The sequence below is a fragment of the Sinocyclocheilus rhinocerous genome, unplaced genomic scaffold, assembly GCF_001515625.1.
Source record: "Sinocyclocheilus rhinocerous isolate Xijiao unplaced genomic scaffold, SAMN03320098_v1.1 scaffold896, whole genome shotgun sequence".
Classification (NCBI taxonomy): domain Eukaryota; kingdom Metazoa; phylum Chordata; class Actinopteri; order Cypriniformes; family Cyprinidae; genus Sinocyclocheilus; species Sinocyclocheilus rhinocerous.
The window spans coordinates 604805-613641 of NW_015648505.1; positions in this window are offsets into that span (position 1 = coordinate 604805).

An 8837-nucleotide genomic window follows, 5' to 3' on the forward strand; every position below is an offset into this window, starting at 1 on the left:
ATCGAATTTAAGTTAGTCTTGAGCTAGAGCTCTAGAATTAAGGCTAGCTTAAAGGTTGGAGTATTAGCTCAGCTTAAGCACCCTAAGGGCAAACTCCAGCAAAAGTAGGACGGATAAACGTGCTACAGAAGAGATTGTCGCATAGACTGGGCTCTTATCCCAGGTGTCAAATATAAAGACATCACTGCACAAAACAATGTTGAACTGTGCATCTCCGAAACTGTCGGCAGGCACATAACACCACAGCATCTTCCAGTGTTTGACACGATTTGCAGTCCTAGTTTCTCCTGAAGGACAAATGCTTCATTGGCAGAGGAAACTTTTTGACATTTCCCTGAGGTACATGGATACACACATCAGCACTTTCAACTACTATTTTAAGCTCTATTGAATAAACGTACAGGAGATTTGTCTCATAAAAAAGAGCTGTATGTGCAAAGGGCCTACAGATCATATATTTTCATGAGGCACCTCAGGTGAAACATGCTGGTGCTGACAGAAAATGGTTGTCAACATTTTTAATTAAAGGGGTCATATGATGCGATTTCAAGTTTTCCTTTCTCTTTGGAGTGTTACAAGCTGACTGTGCATAGATAAGATCCCTGAAGTTGAAAAGACTAAAGTCTCAAAACCAAAGAGATATTCTTTATCAAAGTTAAGACTCTGCCACGCCCCCCTAAAACGGCTGGTCCAACAAAATCCTTTCTTTCTTTAAATAAAATTTCAGGGTTAAGGTTTGGCTGGCAATATTCTTATAATGTATAATAGCAAGTTATAGTTACAATTATAATTATAATTACAACCATTCCAAAGATGCTCCAAGAACACATTAAATTTATCAAATACTTTAAAAAAGCATCATATGACCCCTTTAAAAAATGCTGTTAATTCTTATTTAATTGTGTATGTACACTGGTTCTTCAACAGAACTGAGGAGTAACTAAAAATAGTGTTACTAACTAAACTACATTTTCATTAGTGTGAGAGTAGTTCAGTAACATAACTCTTACTTGCTGGAAAGTCAGATTCATTGATAGTGAATCAGTTCATCCTAAATGGCCCTCATTTTTATAGTGCTGTAAAGTCAGATTCATTTAAGTGAACTTGTTCATCCACGGTCTTCTCTCTCTTATTTAGTGTTGGAACATCTGATTTATTCCAGTGAGTCAGTTCATTAAATGGTCCTCAGTTTCGTAGCACTGTAAATTCTGGCTCATTTTAGTGAAACAGTTCATCTTTAACAGTCCTCACTTTCGTAGTGCTGTAAAGTCTGAATGATTCTACTGAACTAAATGGTGATTCATTCTGTTTCTTTCTAGTGAATCAGTTCATCCTAAATTGTCCTCACTTAGTGAAAACTGTCCTCTCTCTCTCTTATTTGTTCACTCAGGTCTCTTGGTTTCTGCTTAAGTTTGTTCCTGTCTCCCTGATCAGCTGTTTATTCATTCAAAACCCCTTTAAAAAAAAAACAAAAAAAACAATTTGTTGAGCCAAAAATCGATCTGATTAAAATTATAAATGACATCATGATTATTTAAAAACACATTGGCTACACCATAAAAAGCCTACTTTTTCAAAAGAGCAGCTTTAATGTACTTTCACTACTTTAAATTATGACAAGTTGCAGTTTCAGACTATCTTCACTTTAACGATGATCTTATGTAAATGAATATTCCAGTTATAGAACATAATAAAATGATAAATCAACATCTGAAATTATAAGTAGATGAATTTTTCTTATTTTTATTACTGACCAACCATTGCAATTAACAATCATCTACTGCATTTTTTAGCATGAATGGAAAAAAACACACACGGTTAAAAAAAAAACCAAGCTCAGCCTTTTCCCTCATTGTATCTGCTGAGAGAGAAATATGAGATAAAGCATGTTATATCCTCTCACTTTTCCACGTTGCTTGCTGTTTGTTAACAATGAATTATTCTCTGCTTCTTAGAGATCTATGAAGTCTAAAAACATCATTAATATAAAATTGAAATACATATTAAGCAATGAAAATTTAATTTTCACACATGACAAGTAAAACAATGTTCAGCATCTGATTTATCTGATTTAAATACAAGAATGCTTGTAATTGCCGTTTGCCCACAATATGTTCATTTTTGGTTTTGGAAAGAAAGTTTTGGTTTGCTCGGAATTTTTTTGACAACATTTGAAAGTACTAGAGAAAAGATATATTAAGCTCAACTTTTCTCTTCAACAATAAAGCTACAGATCTGCTAATTAGCCTGAATGAGTAAAACTTGTGAAAATGAAGACAAATTTCTAAGTAAATAAATCATCCACTTAGACAAGACCACCTCTAGTCATGTCTGAATTGGAATGAACTTCATATTATACTAACATAACGTATGAAAGAGCCCTGTGTGCGCTCAACTCGATTAAATTAAAGCTGCAGCTCCATGTCTGTGACCTTCATGAGACCTGCAGTGTTTACTGAGCATTTGATGACTAATGATCTGTAAGGACTGCGACCTTTAATAAAAATAGCCAAACAACTGGCAGTAATAATACATAAAAGAACAAGAAATGTCTTGTTACTGTATTATTATACTGTTATTATTTCAAAGCAATGTAAAAAAAAAGTGATGAGGTTTTGTTCTGACTAGGCTTAAATCTATAGAATATTAATATTAACATGACATTTAAATTGGAATAATATAATAAACATGGTTTGGCATATAACATTTACAGTACAAAGATGACATGCAATACATTTAATGTCAACTTCATTAATATTTATAGACTTACATTAAGCTATATTATGCAATTTGCTCAAGACATTACTTTAATAGAAAGACTGATGCAAGAACTACAGATAATTTAAGGCTTTTCAGCCATATATGTGCAAGAAATATTTTAATTCATACTATGGGTCTGTTTCAACATGTAATTGCAATAAAATATGTTTACCATCTTTACAACATGAATAGTTTTTCATTACTCATTACAGCTTATTTTGATGTGTGCTCAGGGTGTTTTTAAAAAAAAATGCAAAAGATGCATGCATAATCAGTTTATGAAAGGATCTAACCAAAAAAAAAATGTCTGACATGAACTCAAGAAAGAGTTAAGAAAGAGCTTAATCAGAATTTAAACCTTTATTACAATATAGATAACATCCACTTTTCAAAAATGTTTACCACATATATTTCACTCTTTTTTTCTCACATATATAACTTACTCTTTTTGAAATAAGTAAAGTACAATACAGGTTAATTTGAAAGTCTGTTCAATAAATTCTGTTCAGTTTGCTCTGAAGAATATCTCATCATGAAATAAACTTTTTAGGAAATTAAAAAAAAACTCTTTACAATAAAATAAAAAAATGTAATTGGCAACACTATTTTAAGGACCAATTCTCACTATTAACTAGTTGCTTATTAACATGCATATTACTAGCATATTGACTGTTTATCAGTACTTACAAAGCACATATTAATGTCTTATTCAGTACGACCATATTTTAGATCCCTTCATCCTAACCTAAACTTAACTTACCTTCCTAACTATTAATAAACAGAAAAATGTTAAGGGAAAACTCTTAGTTAATATTGAATATGTGTTCCCTTTTTTTTTTACATTTAATGTGTTCAATATGGCTAAACATTGCAAAATGGGTATTGAATAAGTTTATACTTATTCAGTGCGACATAGCACAGTCTGCACTGTTAAAGGTGCACAACGATATTGCTCGGTTTGTTGATGTCAAGTGCCCTGTTATTCTAGTGCTACTTGATCTCACGGCGGCCTTTGATACAGTGGACCATGAAGTCCTTCTGTCTCGCCTTAATCACTTTGTTGGCATTCGGGGTCACTTCAGTGGTTCTCGTCATATTTGACCAATAGAAACTTTTCTGTAGTGATTGGGGACTCGTCCTCCTCCACCACTTATCAATCTTGTGGGGTGCCACAAGGCTCTATTCTCGGGCCCGCTTTTTTTTTTTTCACTTTACATGCTGCCTCTCGGGTCCATTATAGCCAGGCATAATATAGCTTTTCACTGCTATGCTGATGATTTGCAAATGTATTTGCCTATGAGACAAAAAAAATGCTGACGCAGCTGGGTCGCTAATTGATTGCATTTATGACATTAAACTATGGTTAGAGCAAAATTTCCTTCATCTAAATGAAGAAAAGACTGAATGTATTTTATTTGGAGAGTCTGTAACTTCTGACTTTGATGCGCTGACTTCAAAGCTTAGACCAACTGTCAGAAATCTCGGTGTGACTTTTGATAGTAGCCTGAAATTTGATAAACAAATTGACAGCGTGGTTAAAGCTAGTTTTTTTCAGCTACGTCTTTTGGCCAAGGTCAAACCATTTTTGAATCGCTCTGACCTTGAGAAAGCTATTCATGCTTTTATCAGTTCAAGATTAGATTATTGTAATGCACTTTATGTTGGTGTCTCACAGTCGTCCCTCAGGCGCCTTCAGCTGATGCAGAATGCTGCAGCCCGTCTTTTAACTAACACACGCAAACGTGAGCACATCACCCCAATTATTTATTCGCTTTACTGGCTTCCAGTTTCTTTTAGAGTTGATTTTAAAATTTTATTGTTTGTTTTTAAAACTCTCAATGACCTTGCCCCACCTTATGTAACTGAGATGCTGGCTTTTCGTCAGCCAAACAGGGCTCTTAGGTCAACAAATCAACTTTTGCTGGAAGTCCCGAGGTCACGGTACAAACACTGGGGTGACCGGGCTTTTTCTGTAGCAGGGCCCAGACTTTCCAGTCTTAGGGCTTCAACAACTGAGAACAGGGCAGTCTTGGTTGAATGTCTGCTTCTAAAACCAGACTGGTTGCTGTCCAGGAGGTTGTTCTGTGTGAGAAAGGCAGAGACTTGGTTGAACACAGCTCGTTTAAGTGCTTTTGCAATGAAAGGAAGAAGGGAAACCTGTCTGTAGTTCTCTAAAAGAGATGGTTTAAAGGTTTCTTAAGTAGTGGGGTTATACGAGCCCGTCTAAATGCTGAGGGAAAAACACCAGTGTGAAGGGATGTGTTAATGGTGTGAGTGAGTGCAGGTACAACTGCAGGAGAAATGGCTTGAAGGAGATGAGATGGAATAGGATCAATCGGACAAGTAGTAGGATGATTAGAAAGGATGAGTTTGGAGACTTCTGCTTTAGAGAGTGAAGATAAGGATGTGAACGAGTGTATGTTTGCTGGTAAGATGTGCTTGCCAGATTGTGGTGTGGAAAATTGTGCACTGATGGTTTTAATCTTATTAATTAGCTAAATACATGTATGTATGTATGTATGTATGTATGTATGCATATATATATATTAAATTATCTCTACCCCTAGTAAAACCATTTAAATGTAACAGAGAATGGAGACGATTATCTATATGAAAAGTTCAGTTATTATTATTATTTTGATTTTTATTATGGCTTCGGAAGATTTAAAACAAAATATGATCAAAAATGTTTTTTAACTTGCAGGTCTGAAGAAGTGCTTGTTGATTGAGTTGTTGTTGTTGTTTTTTTCTAGCTGTTTACAAGGTTTAAAGGCATATGATTTCCTTGGATATCTATTTCAGTTATATTTGACATCCCTTACAGCGCTTTTGGCTTCTCTTCCTTTTCTTCTAAAACTTTTGCTAATGTTTTGCTTGCCTCACAAACTAAAACACAGGCAGTTTTTATGCAAAAATAAATGGGATCTGCATTATTTTTCTACACAGAAGAAATAGGTGCCTAAAAATTTGGAAAATTGCAAAAATGTGGACATAGCCGAATGGAACCTGCTGCCACATAACAGCATGTCTATAACCTCCTCATGTCCATGGAGATTCCTCTGAGGATTTTGTCAAGTGAACACATAAAATATATACAGTGTGATTTATGGGAATCACTAATGTCAACTTTAGGACACATGGCTGTTCCTCTCTAGCTGCTGAACTGCATCATAACGGCAAACTTGTTCGCTTTCAGTACTATTTGTTTCTCCTCAGAGCCTGCACATTGACGCAAACGCTATCAAACCCACACATCTGTGGGATTGCCTCTATCATTCAACCCTGTCTAGGCCAGATCCCAGCCTCTTATCTCTAGAAGATATATGGTGTTATTCCCGAGAAGGGAATGAAGCTCCCAAAACTCACTGTGCTCCCATGAGTAATTTTCAAGCCAGTAAAGTCCATGCTTAAAATTCAGTAGAGAAGGCCTTTATTGTTGGGTTCTGGTGTTTTCTTCAAAACACATGACCACACTATATATATTCTTCTTTACTTTCTAGTACTGAATAGGGGTTTTCTTCCAACTCCTAATGCATTAGTAAATATAAAGCAACATAAAAGTCAATTGTTGACATACAACAGAATATATTTTTGAAGAATTTGTGTGGTGGTTCCCACTGACTTTTTTCTGCTTCGATACTATAGAAGTCAGTGGGGACCATCAACTGTTTGGTTACCCATATTTTCTTGAAAATATCCTCTTTTGAGTTCAGCAGAAGACAGAAATTCATACGGGTTTGGAACAACTTGAGGGTGAGTAAACTACATTTTGGGTGAACTATCCCTTTCATGTTTCTTAATACAATTGAGCAAAAGATGCATTATAATAATGTCAAATGAAAAGTTCTGCTTTAAAGTACATTTTAAATCATTGTATAATTATTTTTTGTAATGCTTTAAAAAAGTACACTTATTTTGATATGTTGACTGACTAATATACTAAAGCACATGTAAAGTACTTGATTATAATTTTATTTGTAATGTTATTTTTACATTTAAAGCTATACATTAATGGTTCTAAATTGCAGAATGTGTAATAACAAATATATTGAAATCCATGACATAAAAGTTTCAATAGAAGTGACATTAAAGTATATAATAGTTTACCATAATTGCTTGTCATTCAGCAGTGTATTTCATATTTATTGTAATTGCATTGGAAACGCGCCACCTACATGGCTTCACAATTTCTCCTTTTGTATTCCACAGAAGAAAGTAAGTCAAACAGGTTTGGTTCTTTAATACTGACAAGGTGAATGATGTCAGAATTTTTATTTTAGGTGAACTTTTCTTTTAAACATTCCTGCTTTTACCCAAAGAAAAAAAAGGTAAAGGCAGATAATATATAGAGCTCTTTCCATTGGAACTCCAACTATCTCTCAGCTTCTCTGAATTAATTCATCATGCAGCAGCTCCTGATATAAATGCAATTTGTTTTGCTGGGGTAATGTTCCTTAATGCAAATTTATCATGCCAGACTCCAGGACAGTTTGTTCAGCTCTTCCAAGAACTCCATATTTCATCTGCGAGGCCATTTTAGATGCCAGGATCATGGTTAAGAGAAATCAATTTTAATTTATGTTATCATAGATTTGGTTAATATAAATTTCTTCATCACTGACTGATAGGAAAACTGAGATATTGATTGATCAATAGAGATCTTTACTTAAAACATGACAGTTCTACATGGTCTTATCATTTAAATGAAATTACACATTGGTAAGAGCATGTGTAATGAGCACATTTTGATTATCACACATCACAAGTGACTGTGTGCGTTGAACAAATTCCTGCCCATTAGTACCTGAACTTACTAAAGTTCAGAAATTCACACCTCGACTCTGACAACTGCTGCTGATTCCATCAGTACTTTCAAAGGTGCAGTCAGTAATTTTCCCTCATTAAAAAAATTTTTCTGAAGAAGAGAGCAGTACTAGAATATGTTTAAAATTATGTACATTCATATGAGATGAAACTCTAGTCAAATCAAATCAAATCAAAGTAGACTAATAAACTATTTTACTGTACATAGAGCAGGTTGCAGTATGTAATATTGACAGTACTGAAATCCAAATTCAAAATACTGAAGAGCTGTTTCCCCTGCCCCCTCCTCCTCAGACTCAACAATCACGCAGGTTGCCAGATTGAGGATACGCAACAGGAATGAGTGCAATTAACAATGGCTTTTCCACATTTTAATATTCCTCTGGTCATAGAGCTTTTTAGATGGATGCCAGGGATTTTTAGGTCGGGTAGAATCTGCGATCTTTGACCCAGTTAGCTGGTCTACATGGCTGCAAAAGACTGTGTTTTCTGCCAACTGGCAACCTGGGGAGTTGAAATACTATTGGGTAAATGGGTGGAATCACACAGATCAAAACAAAAACAGACATTCCAACATGGAACACCTTTCAAAGTAAAATAACTGGCTGTAGCACTTTTCTCAGAGAAAAACAAGTAGGTAAAGTTAGCACGTTTCCTAAATATCTGCAAGCATATTATGGTATTTTTATGCTTTACCTTTAATAGAGGCTACCGTGTTTATACCATTACTTTATTTATCTCAATAATACTGCTGTTACATTTGCTTAAGGAATAAATCAATTGTGTGAGACTATAGTAAATTTTTGCATCGGAATCATTAAATGACTTTTCCATGCCTCCACAAAAATCCAAGACAACTGCCATATCAGCCAGTAGAATGAACAAAAACTTGAACATTAACTTAAAGCTGCAGTCCGTAACTTTTTTTGGTTAAAAATGATCCGAAATCAATATTTGAGCAAGTACATAACCAGCCAGTGTTCAAAACTATCGCCTTACTTTAGCCCGATTCACAACGGTTAGCTTATAATATTGTTTTCTGATTTGAGTGGTACGGGTAGGTTTTCGCAGGAAATTTGAGCATGCCGCTGCGTCATTACATCACTTCTGTAAACATAAAGAAGTTGTCCCGGCTACTAGGCTATCGCATGTGAGGATCCTGCAGGTCTAAAAAACTCTGGGTTGTTTTTTCAACCGAAATGCTGGGTTGAGACCGCTGGGTAAGGACGTTGGGTTGTTTTAACCCAATTTTG